At 40.9% G+C, this 16,986-nt stretch overlaps 1 protein-coding gene across 9 annotated transcripts in view; it reads right to left on the minus strand.

Moving 5' to 3' along the window:
- SPATS2L (spermatogenesis associated serine rich 2 like) overlaps positions 1–16,986 on the minus strand; it is a 161,225-nt gene that overhangs the window by 124,627 nt on the left and 19,612 nt on the right. For 8 of the 9 annotated variants that reach the window (XR_012024801.1, XM_072812748.1, XM_072812752.1 and 5 more), the window contains one exon: positions 14,043–14,092. The gene's annotated coding sequence lies outside the window, so the exon portion shown is untranslated. Of the gene's footprint in view, positions 1–14,042; positions 14,093–16,986 lie in introns of those variants that run through there. The other variant, XM_072812747.1, reaches the window with a different exon arrangement.

Raw genomic sequence — 16,986 nt, forward strand, 5'->3', positions numbered from 1 at the left:
GGGAAAAAATAACTCATTATGATCATGAATCCTGCCTGGAAGACCCCTTGAAACAAAGTGACCCTGGGTATGCGATACCAGTCCCATTAAAAGAAAATAGGAAGAACTCAATATCTAAGAAGCATAAAAGCTCCAACGAATCACAAAAAGTCAGGCCCTGAGGCTATTCATTCTTCTCAAGGGACTGTAAGAATTCAGATCCCCCAACATTCTAATTTGTGAGGGAACTGCAGACCTGAAAATGCAGGAGCCTGCCAGGAAAGCAGGTCTAGCATTAGAAGGAGGAGGAAGCTTCCATCTTCCCTAGACCAGTGGCAAGGAAATACTCATCTCCTTTACCACTTGTCGCTCCAGTCTCCTCTCCCTTTTTCTTCCCTGGTTCTCTTCTTCCAGCACCACCCATCACAACTCTCTGGAGTCTAGCTCTGCTCTCCTGTTCCATATTGTGAAGCCTCTTTCTTTTCTTTTTCCTTGCCATGGCCTTTCTAAATCCTCATGTTTGTAGTTGATTTCCACTCCATTTCCACTGGTCTAAACCTTGTCTGACATCCTCTTCTGTTTCATGGCTCCTGCGAGCAGTAAGACACAAGTCCCAGACCCTGTATGACACATTGAAGGACACTCAAAGACAAGTCACCAGTATGTGGTGAGCAGACTTGAAAGAAAATAGATTTTGCATGATTTGGGGGGAAAAAAAAGGAAAGGGTGTTAAGGACTACATGAATAAGGGAGAATTAAAGGGAACAAGTGTCACTGAAATTCCTTGGCATGTTAAAAGTGTTAGGCCGAGTTTGCCGAAGCGCTAAATATTCCCGAATGCCACCATTTTGGAAGGAAAAAAAAAATCATTTTCATTGTGAAATCTGAGGGTTGCTGAGATTTCAAGAAAACCTCAAGAGAAACATGTTGCTTTTCCCCTGAACCAGCAGAATATCCAAGGAGCAAGGGCCAAATTCACCCAACTAATAGAAAGTATCAACAGTTGACCCCAACCTAAATCTCATACTGTGGCTCTTCACAGGGTATGAAGTCCTTTCAAATGATTATTGTGTTTGATCCTCACCACAGGTGTTACTATTTCCAATTCAGAGATGGGGAAAGTCAGGCTCCCAAAGATTACAGGACACGGTCGAGTCACTCAGGCTATTTGTTCAGTGACTAAGAACATGGACACTGAAGCAAGACCACCTCGTTCAAGTCCAGGCCCTACCCACCATTAATTATGAGACCTTGAGCAAGCTACCCTCATCAGGCTTCAGTGTCTATGTCGTAAAACGTTGACAGATGACAGCACTAGCCCCCTCACAGGGTTGTTTTGAGAACTAATCGAGTTAATACATTAGAGTAGTTACAGAATTAGAAAGCCAGTCTGGCTTACATGGTAAGCACTTCAAAAATGTTTGGAAGAGTCAGGTCCCAGAGCTGTTTTAAGGCCGAATGGGTATCCTTATTTTTAACAATTACATTGCTTCTGTAATTCATGATTCTATCAGTAGAGAAATTAGCGATTTCTCACAAAAGGAAAATACATGATAAAAGGAAAACTTGAATTGGATATAATGAGTCAAAAAGAGAGAAAAGGGCAAAAGTTCAAGTGTGGTTTCTTGAAAGAACCCCATTAATTTCTGTTTCCAGAAAAATACTGTACACGATTTAAGTATTTTCAGTCATTTTTGAGCACAATGAAAGGTCAAGCTAAATGGAAGTAATATTTGTGTAGCCCATAGTGACTGTCGGGGAGTCTGTTTCCCATGGCCTGGTCCTTGATGTGGACAATGAAGCACTTCTCCCAGCGGAGCACTGAGGAGAGAGAGCTGGGCCTGCCCCCGCCCCCCAACTCAGTCCTCCCGCCTCCTGCTCGCCCACTCCACGTGAGCTTTCTGTGAAAGGAGGAGAACAAAGCTGCAGCTGGCAACTCTGGAGTGCTGTGGAAAAGAGCAATTTCCCTCAGAGAAGAGGGCGGTGGGAAATCAGCAGAGGAGTATCGCCAGAACACATTTTCTTGTTTGTAGTTTCCTGTGGCTGTGGTGGGGGTGAGGAGGGAAGAGGCTGAAGTGCAGAGAAGGTGGTGTTGGGAAGGTAGGAAGGAACAGAGGAAATAACCAACACGCAAGGCTGCCAGATGCAAACTGCAGGTGCCTAGAAGAACTATGAAAAAAGAACGAGGGGCGCCTGGGTGGCTCAGTCGGTCAAGCGTCTGCCATTGGCTCAAGGTAGGATCTGGGGTCCTGGAGTCGAGCCCCGCCCTGGGCTCCCTGCTCAGTGGTGAGTCGGCTTCTCCCTCTTCCTTTGCCTCTTCCCCAGCGTGTGTTTTCTCTCTCTCAAATAAATAAAATCTTTTTTAAAAAAGAAAAAAGAACCAGGCTGCAGAACATACCAAAGCAGCAAAGAAAGTATCATGCCAAAGAGCAAAGAGTGTTACGGTAGAGAGGTTCTGAAGAGTAGATATGTCAGAAGGTCATGAGAGGACCCACAGAAGACCAGGAATGAGTGATTGAGTGATTGCTCAGTCTTCTTCTAGGGCAAGTGAGGGATGGGGAGATGGCCATCATCTACGGTCGGCTCACATTCCTTCCTAGAAATGGCAGCTCCTTCTAAAGCATCATGTGACGCATGCTTCTGGTGACACAAGTGTGGATTGGAGGGTTCAAAAGTCAAGTGTAGTATGAAGGAACCCGGAAAGGGAACTCAAGGGTATCTCTGACATAAGAGTTAGATGTGAAAAAAAGACTCACTCAAAACAGGAACATATTTAGCATTAAAACACAAAGCTAAAAAAAAAAAAAAACACAAAGCTATGCTCACTCCAGAAGTTCTGCATGTCACCAGTGTAAAAAGAATAATAACATATCACATCTGTATAGGATTTTAAAGTTTAGGGATCCCTGGGTGGCGCAGCGGTTTGGCGCCTGCCTTTGGCCCAGGGCGCGATCCTGGAGACCCGGGATCGAATCCCACATCAGGCTCCCGGTGCATGGAGCCTGCTTCTCCCTCTGCCTGTGTCTCTGCCTCTCTCTCTCTCTCTCTCTCTGTGACTATCATAAATAAATAAAAATTAAAAAAAAAAAAAAAAGGATTTTAAAGTTTATAAAGCATTTTAATAGAAATGGTCGCCCGTCCCACATGGGTATTTTTCATGCCCCAACAAGACACATTCTTCACATTATTATGAGTCCCTAACAATTGGCTTTGTGATTTTTTTTTAAAAAGTCTATAAATACTAGTTATAGAATTTTATCTATAAATATCACACATAAAAGCCAAATGGTGCATTTTAGGTACTGAACCTATTCTAAAACATCTACATCTACTACTTTTCCAGAATGACTAATTAAAAATAATTTACATTAGCTGAACTAGGTGTAAACATTGCAATACTCCGCATAGACCATTAAGCGTACCTCATTAAGAAGTTTCTATATTTCCAAGCCCTCAGACATTCTAAGGGGTTACTATAGATGACTAATTATTTTTAAAAGAATATATTAAAAGATATCCCTCAAGGGTCTTTAAAAACAGCTCTTAATAGCATAAACAGGAAGCATGCTAGAAGGTTATGAAGAATGGTAGGATAAAAATGATTGTGGCCTATTTCCATTAAAGAAGCATGGAAAAAAGAAAACAAGCTAAAATTACTTCCAGCTTGCTGAGTTAAAATGAACTGTTATGTCATTAGGCAAGTGTCTTATTTACTCTTTGCCCTATATACAATAATAACATGTGTTGTTGAGAGTCAAGAGTTCACATTAGCATTTTTTAATTTAGGAAAAAGGGGAAATTGTAAACCCTAAGGAACAGTTTTCCGGTTGACATAGTTCAGCATGCCTGGAGGGTGATGTGTACTTTGTACCCAAATCTTTATTAAACGTTCTGTCCTTGAGATACAAAGATAACACTTCTGGCCCACAGTCAGCACAGCTTTCGCTCTGAGCTTCTTTCTTTCTTTCAGCTTTGATGATAAGTTTGTGTTGATCTACCCTCTTTCGGTCGTCTGGTTTCCTATGTGACTGACAGGGTACATTTGGGAGACAGCTGCCTGGCTCTGGGCGAGAAGCTGCAGCCTGGAGGAGGGAAGTGAAGCAGAGAGCTGACCCTTGGCCTTGGCACCAGGCCCTAATCAACTGATGGGTTAAAGCAAAATTCCGTAAAGTAGAAACTCCCACTGCCAGCATGGTGACAACTCTGCGAACCTATTTACATTAAGAAATGCTGCGATCAGCTGAAACCTTTTCTTTGGATATGTTAACTACTCGAGTAAACTAAGCCTTCTGGAAACTTGTATCAATTCCTTCCCTATCACTGAGTGTTTACATTATTCTAGATTTTGGTTTCTCAGATCCCTTAGTCCTCATCACAGCACTCACCCTGCTGAGGTCTTTTGTAGCCCTTATCATTTGCGGGTTTTGCTGTGTTTATTCACTGTCTGGCTCCTCTACTAGAATGTTAGCTCCATGGGTTGGAAGATCCCAATCTACTAGAGTTGGGCACTGATTCTTTGATCAGAGTTTATCTGGTCCCGAGTATATCTGGGCCCAACATGTGATTAATTCATCAATATGTCAATCGCAGAAACAACTGCCAGAACATATTCCTTCTTTCAACAAACACTAATTAAAGATCCCTATGTACCAGGCAAGGGGCACAGCACTGGGGATACTGTGAAGAGAGTTTACATTTGGATGGTCGGTGGTCTCTTACGGGGCCATGAATATGGCATGCACTCTTAGTAAATCATTGAGCCAACCACAGAGAAAGAAGATGAAAAGAGGACATGGGCTCGTTAATCAGAGTGCAAGCTCCCAGAGGACAAAGCCACATCTCTCCTACTTCTCTGATTTAATCTCCCTAACTCTTTGTCACTCTAGGTAAGCAACACATGTCCTCTTAATTGGCTGCCAGAGCCCTCTTGAAGCGCTCTTTTCAGCAAGCTTGGCAAAAGTCTTACAGACAATTTCACTATTCCGGAAAATGTTAATGCCCAAGGTACCCCCTTGAAAAGAAAGTGAAAATTCCTTTGACTGTTTTCCTCAGTAACAAGGAATGCAATCAGGCCTATACTTGGCACTCTGTCAGTTCCCAGAGCCAAGAGATCTCAGGGTTAGGAGAACAAAGCTACCAAGATGCTTTTGCTATTGACTATGGCTGCCCCAAAGTTCAAGGGTTAAAGCCTGAGAATGTTTTACCCCTTGACTTGAATTTCCCACGTAACTTCCAAATACCAAAGCTTAGAGGAACCAGAATGCAAAATCCTTTCCATTACTTTATTGAAAAATTATGTATGCTGTGATTTATTGCTAATGCTAGATTTTCAAAGCATTAGACAGGGCACCTGCAAACCTTTAGACAACAGCTGCCAATACAAGTTTAACATTTCGTGGCTCAGCACTTAAAATATGACGAATAATAAATCATCCTTGTAACCAGGGAGGCACTTGGTTGGTAATATATTGGGAATTGGTAAGAAAGAATGCATACTGTAGATTGTGTTGTAACTCAGCACTTTGGACGATGGAGGCTAAGTAAATGGTGACTGCTTTACTGTCTCTCCGTCTTTCGTGGCATGCGTTCTCTAACTAAGAAAGAAACTTCTTTAGGGGAGGAATATGTCCCTTTGTATTAACAATAAAAACTGTGGTGATTTTGGATGTATATGTGCTTGAAAGACAAAGAATTTCAGAACTCTCAATGCTTTATGGTGAATGATCCAAATGAAACAATATCCTATTTAGGACCTGTCAGGGCAATATTTGAAAGTGATGGGTAGCTTGTTTTGGAAGATTGTTATCACTTTTTCAGGCATATAAATGTTTTTATCATTTCCATTCTTGAAACATTACAAAGAATTGCCTAAGCCTTGGTGGGACAAATGCTACTTATCAGATACCTGTCTCGTGTGAGGAATGGCTGGGATATACTCAAATATACTTTAAGAGGCTACCAAGAGAAAAAAGTTGTGATCCTTTAAGAGTGGGACAACACATCTGTAGTACACAGACTCTGTGCACTTCTCTTCCCATCTTTACACTTTGCCATAAAATGTTAGGGCAAGTCGGGCTGTCAGTGAAGGGAATGTCAGCATTAGGAACGCTAACGTGTATTTAATACCTTCTAACAAGAGGTCAAGCAGCAGCTAAGGGAGACACAGAGTCAAACCCTGGAGAAGCAGCCTGAGCAAAAGGATGCCCCTTGGGACCTACACAGAAATTTCCACAACAATGAAAGTGATTTCAAGTTCAGTGTACACCTAAAGAAGAGCATGAGAAGCAGCTGGGGCTCAGGTCAGTATGTTGACATTTACTGAAGAAATCACTCACATAATTCTGTATTTATATCTGAAGCTTTTAATGTAAATTCTTTAAAGAAAGTCGAGTCATTAGCAATTATTGGAACACTAATACTAATAACACGAATGTAGGTAGAAGCTCACAGGGATCCCTGATTTTCTGGAATGGCCCAGGGTATGCGGGACTAGCCCTCCCAGGAATGCTGTCTATACTCGGTGACCCTGTCCCCTCACCCAAGGCTGACTGGTCAAAAGTTGTCAATCAACCTAAGTTGGACAAATTAAGATTCTCTCTTCCAAGGGCCTCAAACTTGGAACTATGAAACACAGAGGGTGAAAGTCATCAGTGCTTGGTCACATTAATAGCAGTATCTTGGAGAAGACAGACACTGATGGCCAGAGCTTCCTTGCTTGCAAACCTTCATGTAGCTCATGGCTCCACCCTTCCTTCAAGATGGTGAGATGCCCCAGGATACTCCCAATAAGAAATATTGAAAATGATTGGGGTTTTGTTTGTTTGTTTAAGCTAATCAGTCAGTTTCTGTGTCTTCCAACCAAAGAAACTGGTAGGTTAAGGACATCACCACTTCAATAAAGAGGTACATTTTGTTAAAGGAGAAGAAAAGGGACACGATCATAATTCATCACATTTGTAGGAAACCCTACATTTTCAGATGCTCTCGTATGTGATTCCCGTAAGGGTTGAAGAAGGGTTGCTATTATCACCCTCACAATGGAGAAAAGGCAATGTAGCTCAGAGAGGTGTGTGCTGTGTGCTGTGGCCTGGCTGCTGGCAAGTGGCAAGAACCAGGCTGAGAACCCATGCCTACTGACGGCTGGTGGAGAGTGCCCTTCCCATTGCAGCCTTGATGCATGTGCCATCTAGTACATTCTATTACTTTGGCTTTGGGGAAGCCTACCTGATGGTATTCAACTTTTTTTATTTGTTAACATACAAAACCCGTAATTAAAAGAATATGTTTGTGGGCAGCCCCAGTGGCTCAGCAGTTTAGTGCTGCTTTCATCCGGGGTGTGATCCTGGAGACGGGGGATCGAGTCCCACGTTGGGCTCCCTGCATGGGGCCTGCTTCTCCCTATGCTTGTGTCTCTGCCTCTCTCTCTCTCTGTCTCTCATGAATAAATAAAATAAAATCTTAAAAAAATTAAAATGATATGTTTGTACAGAGAATACAAACAAAACAGAAAAACAGAACTATTCTGAGTGTGTGTGCATGTCTTTTCATCTCTCCCACTCCTGAGAAAAGTTTTAATCAAGTAAAATATATAAACTATTGCCTTAGTGTTTATATTTGCCAATAAAAAAACATTAGGGCTGAGAGGTGCCTCCTTTTGATATGGGTAGCAAATTTACCATCTTCTACATATTTTAACTATTAGCAGGGTGTATCCTTTGAGCTACATAGCAGGGGTGTTCAAGATGTTTCCAACATGTATCCCCAAATATGTGTGATTATTTAATTGCAATTCATATACCTATATTATTATGTTAACATGTTATATACCTTGAATAACATGAACAAAATAGAAAAGGACAGCTTTGCTAACCATGACTACCTCCAGGCAAATATACATAGGACAAGGTCAAGGATTAATTAACCACAGTAGACATAAATCCATAGGTCTCCCAGATAATTTAGAATTTTCACAGCCAGCTTCTTGCAAGATCTGATTCAAGGGTCACGGTCATTACTTCACAATGTGCCTGACAGAGAGTTCATGTTAAACTCTGCCATTTTCAAAAGAATATGAAATTCCTTACAGAATCTTTTAAAGATTCTGTTAGTTTGTGAGGATTCATTAAAACTAAAATATAAAATTTGTAAATCCAGTTAACCAGGCACAATATATTTCGCAAAAAAACCTAAGTCGAGGAACCAGTGGGGAAGCCGCTATGAAGGGCCTGGCCTTGCCTCCCTCTCTCCAGGTGATAACTGACCACTCGATTTGTGGACCTAGGGATTATGTCAGTATCAGTATAGTCACCAGCAGTTATCACAATGTTTTATGAAAATAAAATGAATGTAAATGTAGGTTCTAATCAATTTCTTTTCCACTCAAATGCATCTTCTCAAGAGGTCCCCACGGTCGACATCCCGCTTTGGAGTCCACTTTTCCATGCAACAAGGCAATAGTTTATTTCCAGGGCATCTTACAATGACAGGCCTAACACTCTGGAGGACAAGGACAAACCAACTCAGGGCACAAAGAAAGTTATTTTGCATTTTAAAAACTTCTAAAATTATGAACTATAACTCAGGCTGAGAAACACATAAAATATTAATGTTTGATGCAATGTGCTGCATATTATCCATGTAATTACCAGACCAGTCAAAAAACAGGACCTGTGGAGAAAAAAAAAAAAAAAACAGGACCTGTGCCAGCATTCCCACAGGCCCTCCAGGTCCTTTCCTTCCCTAGCACACCCTCCCCTAAGAGGTAACCACTATCCTCATTCTTTCAGTAATAAATTCCTTACTTCTCTTTATAGTTTTAGCTACTTATGTATGCCCCCCTTGGCAACAGAGTGCAGTTTTGTCTGTTTTCATATTTCATATAAACAGAATAAGATTGTTATATATTCTTTTGTATCTTTTTCCTTCCAACATCCTGTCTATAAGATCCATCTGTGCTATTGTGTGTAGCTCTAGTCTATTCCTTTTCACTGATGCATAGTATTCCATCTTACTATTATATCACAATATATTCAGCCATTCTGTTACTGATAGATATTCTGGATGTTTCTCACTTGAGATGAATATAAACAATGCTACTAAGAGCACTTCACACCTGTGTCTGGATGCACAAGGGTTTACATTTCTGCAGAATATATACACATATGCATGTGCATCTGTGCACAAAGTGGAACTGCTAGGTCCTATCATAGTTTAAAAAAACTAATCATGGTGCCTTATTTCAAATTATACTACAAAGCTACAGTAATCAAAACAGTATGGTATTGGTACAAAAACAGGTAGACAGATCAATGGTACAGAACTGAGAGCCCAGAAATAAACCTACACATATAAGGACAATTAGTTTATGACAAAGGAGCCAAGAACATACAATGGAGAAAGGACAGTTTCTTCCATAAATGGTTTTGGGAAAACTGGATAGTCACATTCAAAAGAGTGAAACTAGACTACTATCTTAAACCATATGCAGGGATCCCTAGGTGGTGAGCGGTTTAGCACCTGCCTTTGGCCCAGGGCACGATCCTGGAGACCCGGGATCGAATCCCACGTCGGGCTCCCGGTGCATGGAGCCTGCTTCTCCCTCTGCCTATGTCTCTGCCTCTCTCTCTCTCTGTGTGTGTGACTATCATAAATAAATAAAAATTAAAAAAATAAAAAATAAAAAATAAACCATATGCAAAAATTAATTCAAAATGGATGAAAGACTTGAATGTAATACCTGAAATCATAAAATTCCTAGAAGAAAACATAGGTGGTAAGCTCCTTGACATCAGTATTAGCGGCATCTTTGTGGGCCCGACTCCAAAGGCAATGGAAACAAAAGCAAAAATAAATGGGACTACATCAGAGTAAAAAACTTCTACACAGCAAAAGAAACCACTGCTAAAATGAAAAGGCAACATACTGAATGGGAAAAGATATTTGCAAACCATATATCCAATAAGAGGTTAATATCCCAAATGCATAAAGAATTCATATCACTGAACAACAGAAAACAAACAACTCAATTAAAAAATGGGCATAGGATCGGAATAGATTTCTCCAAAAGGACAAACAGCCAACAGGCACATGAAAGGATGCTCGATATCACTAATTATCAGGGAAATGCATTTCAAAACCATGATGACATATCACCTAACACCTGTTAGAATGGTGATTATCAAAAAGACAAAAAAATAACAAGTGTTGGAGAGGATACAGAGAAAAAGAAGCCCTTGTGCACTGCTGGTGGGAATGTAAATTGGTGCGGCCACTGTGGAAAGCAGTATGGAGGTTCCTCAAAAAATGCTGCAGTGAACATAAGGGTGCATCTTATCTTTTCAAATTAGTATTTTTGTATTCTTTGGAAAAATACCCAGAAATGGAACAGCTGGGTCATATGGCAGTTCTATTTAATTTTTTCCTTTAAAAAGTTTTTTCCTTATGTTCACTGAAGCATTATTTACGATAGCCAAGATATGGAAACAATTCATGTGTCTGTGAATAGATGAATGGATAAAGAAGATGTGGTCTTTTGACACAATGGAATGCTACTCAGCCATAAAAAAGAATGAAATCTTGCCATTTGCAACATCGGAGATGGACCTTGAGGGTATTATGCAAAGCAAAATAAGTCAAATGGAGACGGATAAATATCATATGACTTCACTCATATGTGGACTCTAAAAAAATAAAACAGAAGAACAAATAAAATAAGCCCAAACAAGCTCACAGATATAGAGGACAGACAAATGCTTAACAGAGGGGAAGAGGGTTGGAGTGGGTGAAATGGATGACGGGGGTCAACTGTACAGCGATGGATGGTAACTAGACTTGTAACACTACACTTTGTAGCGTATACTGATGGCAAATTCTAAAACTATACATCTGAAACATACATTTATGTTATTTTTTTTAAACTTATTTTTTAAAAAAGAAAAGACAATAGAGATCACTACAGATTGCAAATCAAAACCCCCCAAAAACAAAATACACCTAAGGGAAGGTAATTCTAGTGCATCTCTTGCAAATCAATTTTAATATTAACTAACTCTTCTGAAGCCAAGATGAAAGCTCATTAAATTACTAAATTTATTTTTCCCTGGATTTTCACTCCTGCACAATCATTAAATCTGAACCACGATATTAAATCCATTTAACGCTGTTAAAAACAGTTTGAAAATTTCCAGTGAATTTATTGAAGCCAATTCTCTCAAGACCCCTCCCCACATTTTTTACATATTGTGATCATAATTTTCCTTTTCATGAGGGCCAACATTGTATCTACAAAATGCTCATTCAAATCTTAAAGGGAATTTTGCACCGAAAGGGTTCAAGTTAACACTCATATTGATCAAGCATGAAAAGCCAAAATGTTAATCCTGTAGCCAAACTGAGGAATGCAAATAAGAGATTAATTCCAACTTTAGAGTTTCCAATGTTTCATAACCATCATGAATGATCTCCAATGGATTGCATAAGTGGGACAGAACATACTTAGATGACAATATTGTGGAACCAGCAAAACTGTTCTGCTCATCAGTCTCTCATTATCTTACTGACAAAAAGCATAGTAACAAACATATTTATTATAGTGCCAGGTACTTTCTGCAAATTAGTTCATATATGCAATGCTATTTTCATCCTCAAAACAATCCTTAAGATAGGTACTATTATTCTTCCCAATTACAAAAGGAAATGAGGTACAGACAGGAAAGTGACTTGACCAAGGTCCACGGCAGTAAGTGGTTGAGTTAGGTATAACCAATTGGTGTCTCAGTCCATACTCTAAGACATGCCTGGCAACATACTGGTTTGATTGTCATCACTGCTGGCATTGTTGTTTATTTTGATACCAACAAAACCAGAGCAAAACATGTGAACCAATAGGAGGGAAAAAAAAATCCATGTACATTTGTTTTGATTTATGAAAATTTTGTGAAAATGATTGTAACCAAGCAACTCTAACTCTGGGAGAACTAATTAAGAAATGAATTAAGGGATTCAATGCATACCCAAATTAGTCATCAGAGCTCAAAGATCTGGAGTTCTGGTCTATATCCAGCTTTGGCACTTTCATCCAAAATAAACATGACCAGATAAGTACCACAAGCTCACAATTAAAATGGATTTATATGGCTTATGCATCCACATGGGAGAGGCCTCTTCTTAATTGAATTCGGACACCTCTCCAGTTATTGTGGGTTTCCTTTGCCATCTCCCTACTCTTTTGTAACTGCTGGCAATAGGATTATGCTAAGGGAGAAATCATTTCAATCAGCGATGTGTACAGAGCGGGCATAAAAAGATAAAAGAAAAGCCTTTGAACTGTAATTAGAAAATTCCTTAAGTGTGCTCATGTGACATATGTTTGAGACTACAGACCAACTGGCAAGACGAGTTACAGAATGGATGTCCAATGTTACTGTTCTGGGATAAGCAGCCAGTAAAAGTAGTGTTCCAACATGCGATTGGAGTAATCTTTTGCAGGCCAAAACATTCCTGCTTTCCACCTCTAATATGATTAGTGACAGACAGCTGGAGGCATCTCATTCTCCTGACAAAAATATGATCAGAATTGTTTTCAATTGGTATATCTTTCCATCAAGCTGTTTGTTGCCTTCCAGCAGAATAATCAGAGTTTCTGATTATTTGGTACGTTCCAAGAAAACAGTAATTGATTGTGCCCTTGCTTGTCTGATGGGGAGAAGGCTGCCAGAATTTACACAGTAACTCTTCAGTGGCCTAACTCAAAGAAAAACTAAGCAGCAGGTGTGTGTGTGTGTGTGTGTGTGTGCATGTGCGTGTGTGTGAGACAGAGAGGGAGGGAGAGAGAGAGAGAGAGAGAAGGAATCCAGCCAGTAGTTTCCATAATAATTCTCTTTGAACAACTATAAACAAAGTGTTTTCAGTGGTGATTCAGATTTCAGATATGAGGAAGTAAACTTATTCTAGTCCACTCATGGAAAAATTCCAATTCCCACCAATGTTAATGGTTCTTTTCGAAAAGTTACAGTCATCTTACTACTAAAGCTTCAGGGTTATAGAGAAAAGTCAAGTTCAGATTTAACATTCATGGAAATATTCAGGTACAATGAGACCTCATTCGTTTGGACTACCTCAGTTTAGAATTGACAATCCTTTGACAGTGTCCGGATGGGCCAGTGATGATCTTTTCACAATGAATATATGGCTTGCTAAGCACATTAATTTAAACAAGCAAGACTACTGGGAGAAGAATAAAAAATATTCCAGCTAAAGTATAATGAATCAAAAATAACAATATGCTTTCTGTGCAGCAGACACTTTTGATGAACCCATTCAAATACTAATGACTGATCATCATAATTAGTGTGTAATGGAATAGCAATCTTGTGCAGTTCACGTTACACACGTGGCTAGAAATATCCCAACAGTTCTGCAAGATGGGTAGAACTATCCCCATCTCAAAGAGCAGGACACTAAGGCTCAGAGAAGCAGCTGACACGCAAATACTGCATAATTACTAGGCAGCCGAAGCGGGATGCAAAGCCAGGTTGTCTGGCTCAAAAGCCTATGTCCTTCTGCTGCCACTCAACCCTGGGTGAGCAGTGAAGACTGCAAGTCAGACTTCTAGAGGCAACAGAGCAAGTTCTTCAATAGCAGCAGCAGCAGCAGCAGCAACAGCAAAAATAGAATCATTGCAAGGAGGGACAGCCAGGCAGCCTGGCTCCAGAAATCATTCTTCTTTTCTGTAGAAAGAATGATTCCCTTCTCCATCACAAGGCATCTATAAAATACCTGTTGGTATGCTGAAGTACTGTGCATGCGTGAAACTACTCTGAAGAAATCCACTGAAGTGCTCATGGAGGTGGAGAAGGGCGATGTGGGTGAGGCCACTGCCCCTGCCCTGCACCCCATCAAGAGTGCCTTCGGTCTATACCCCTGTAAATAGAACTGGTGTTGAGACCCCGAGAGGCTGACAAAGGCAGTGATGAGGCCCTCTGGGAGTCAGCTGCAGGTGCAGGGACAGCCGGCCAGGGGCAATGGAAGAGAACACAGAGAAGGGAAGGAACATCTCTACTTACCCAAGAATCCACGGAGATATTCCTGAAAGCAGCCTGGATCCCGGGATGCTCTAGGAAGAAAGTTAATTTGGGAGGTCAGATCTCACATTTAGCAGCCATATCACCCCGTTCCATCACATCCACACCCAAGCACAGGATCTGGAGGCAGGCAGACATGGAATTGGTCCCTCCTAACCTTCCTACCTTTTAGGTAGATGAACCTCTCTGTGAGATGGGGTATACTAACATTACCCTCTCCTCATAGAGTTGTTGAGAAGCCTGGGTAATATATAATTCATGCAATGAATTCAAAACACAACAGTGCTGTTTTAATAAGTACAAATAGCTAACATTTATTGCTTAGAAAGTGCCCAGCATTGCTCCAGGGCTTCAAATAGGCTGACTCTTCAATACCTTGAGGTAGGCACTACTGCCATTGGCATTTTGCAGATGTAGAAAATGAGGCACTGGAAGGTCAAGTCATAAAAGTATACCAGGTAAGTGGTGGAGGGGGGACATGGGGCCATCTGGCCTCCGAAGCTGGATGCTATACAGTGATATCCTGCCTAATTTATTACAAACAAATGTTAACTCCTCTTATTGTTACTGTTATAATGCTCTCCAAGAGACAGTCTATAATATTCACCAAACCCCAGGGAGCTCACCATTTAGCTAGTAACCACTTAGGCACAGGGATAGGTACCAGGGTCATAAGTCACTCACTAAGTCAACAATCTCTTCAGGTGTTCCCCGAGAATGCTGGTGGACACCCGATGCCCTGCTAAGCACTGTGTGGGGCTGCAGGGGCTCTGGTCATTGATCCTGCAGTCAGCTCAACCTCCAAGAGGCAAATGGGGAGTGACAGCAAGGAGGAAGCACAGAAAGGACGGGCGAGGAGGTCAGGATGTGGGACACTGTGCCTGGCTCTGGCACCAGCCCTCCTGGCGGCCTTCTCCAAGTCAGCTGACCTCTCTGGGTTTCATGTTTAAAGGAGGGGACCGACCTAGAGGCTCTTACACCCTGAGATCCCAATTTGCAATTCTATTCTGATCCTCTTTCACTCTAACTAACCTCCTCTCAACAGTCCATTTTTGAGAGAACATATTCTAATCCTTCATTCCTCCAGCCCACCTCGGGGAACACAAAGCCAGGCACTGCAGGCAGCGCTCGGGCGCACCCCAAGGCCCGGCCCGCGCCTTGTATAGGCCCTGTGAGCATAGTGCCCAAGTCCTATCCCGGCGATCTTGGCAACCTGAAGCCCAGGGAAGGCTGCAGCCCTGAGGATAGCTGCACGCACCCATCCTGCCCTCTCCGAACCCTGGGGGTGGCCCAGTGAATTCTGCATCAATCCGAAATCTGGAGTCCCACACTGGGGGAGGAGGTGTTACGTGGAGGGGGCAGGTGAAAAGGTCTGTGAAAAATAAGGCAGAAACCAGACAAGCAGTGAAATGCCTGGGCTGAGCATTAGGTTTGTTTTCTCAAAGTAATAGTGTTGGACGCAATAAACCAAAGGGATGAGAACTCGTCTGACACTTTGACTTTCTTGACTTCATCAGGGTATACGAATGGCCACTTTGGTAGCAATCTTTTGTGTGTGTGTGTGTGTGTGTGTGTGAGTGCACACGTGACTGCTTCTTTGAGAAACATCTATTTTGACACAAGATGCTACTGACTTTATTTAAGGATCAGTTCATCACACTTAAACATGTTTGCTTTCACAGAAACTCCTCGGAGGGGAATAATAATTCTGTGAGTGTAATACTTCCATTAAAAAGAAATGGATTTTAAAATATGCTTTTCAAACTTTTGACAGAAGCAATTTTTTGATTTTATAAACTAAAAAAGGCAAACAAAGTTGTAGAGACAATGTAATAAATAACAAGAGTTGTCAAATAAGCTATTAAACATTTATAGATATAATGTTTAATATGGACTTTTAAACATGCCCCAAAATGTCCATCAATCTTTGACGTGGGAGGAAGTAGCATTTTGGCAAAGTCTGTCTCCCACCACAACAGAAGTCAGTCAGCACAAGATGTTTATGGTTCTTAAAGACAGCGACGACGGTATTCTTTGCAGGGTGCTTAAGTATTTTCAGCAAAAAAATTTAGAAGGCAAAAAATGGAAGAACGTACCCCCAAAAAGTATTATTTTGATAGGTATCCAGATAAAGTACCCTGTGCATGGACGTCTATAGAGAGTTTGGTTCCTAAATTGGCCCTGAGATTCCAAAAATGTTTTGAGCAACATTGCTGGAGTACATGTATAAATGTCAAAGATGACAACTCTGAGGTACAATACTCACTTGAATTTATAAATGATAGTTTTTTGAAGCTTGTAAAGAAAACAATTAAAAATTTAGTAGTGATTAACCCCTGGGTGAAGAATTACGGGTGGTTTGGTTTTTTTTTCCTTTTTCTTTATAATTTCTCTGCCTTCCGAACTTCCTTATAATAAGCATGTGTTACTTTACCAATTTTTTTAAAAATGTTTTTTCAATCCTTATGTTATGGAAAATCACCTGATATAAAAAGTGAACAGATTTGGGAAGCAGACAAACTTGGGTTCAAATCCCTTTCTGGTTTGGTGCCCTCAGATACACTACTCAGCAGCCCATGATGCACATAAGATGGATATAACAACTACTAGAGGTGAGATACTGTCAGTGTTTAGCACAGAGTAGGAGCCCAGTGAATAATAATCCCTCTTCTCTCCATGGTACGCAAGGAAGTAAGCCCTCTCTGGTAACAGGAAATAAATGTGTGTGTATAAATTGACTTCGGGCCATTTATTTATAGAAACACTGGGAATTTTTAACAGGTAACTTTCAGAAATCTTCTAATAGTTACAAGTTCAGAAAAAAATGTAGGAATGAGTATATACCCTACTCTCCTTTCCATCACAATCATTAGGACCCTACAATCTAAAACTCTTGGACTCCCTTGCACCCATTACTATGCTGCTC

The sequence above is a fragment of the Canis lupus genome, chromosome 36 (genome assembly GCF_048164855.1).
Source record: "Canis lupus baileyi chromosome 36, mCanLup2.hap1, whole genome shotgun sequence".
In the NCBI taxonomy this organism is placed as follows: Eukaryota; Metazoa; Chordata; class Mammalia; order Carnivora; family Canidae; genus Canis; species Canis lupus.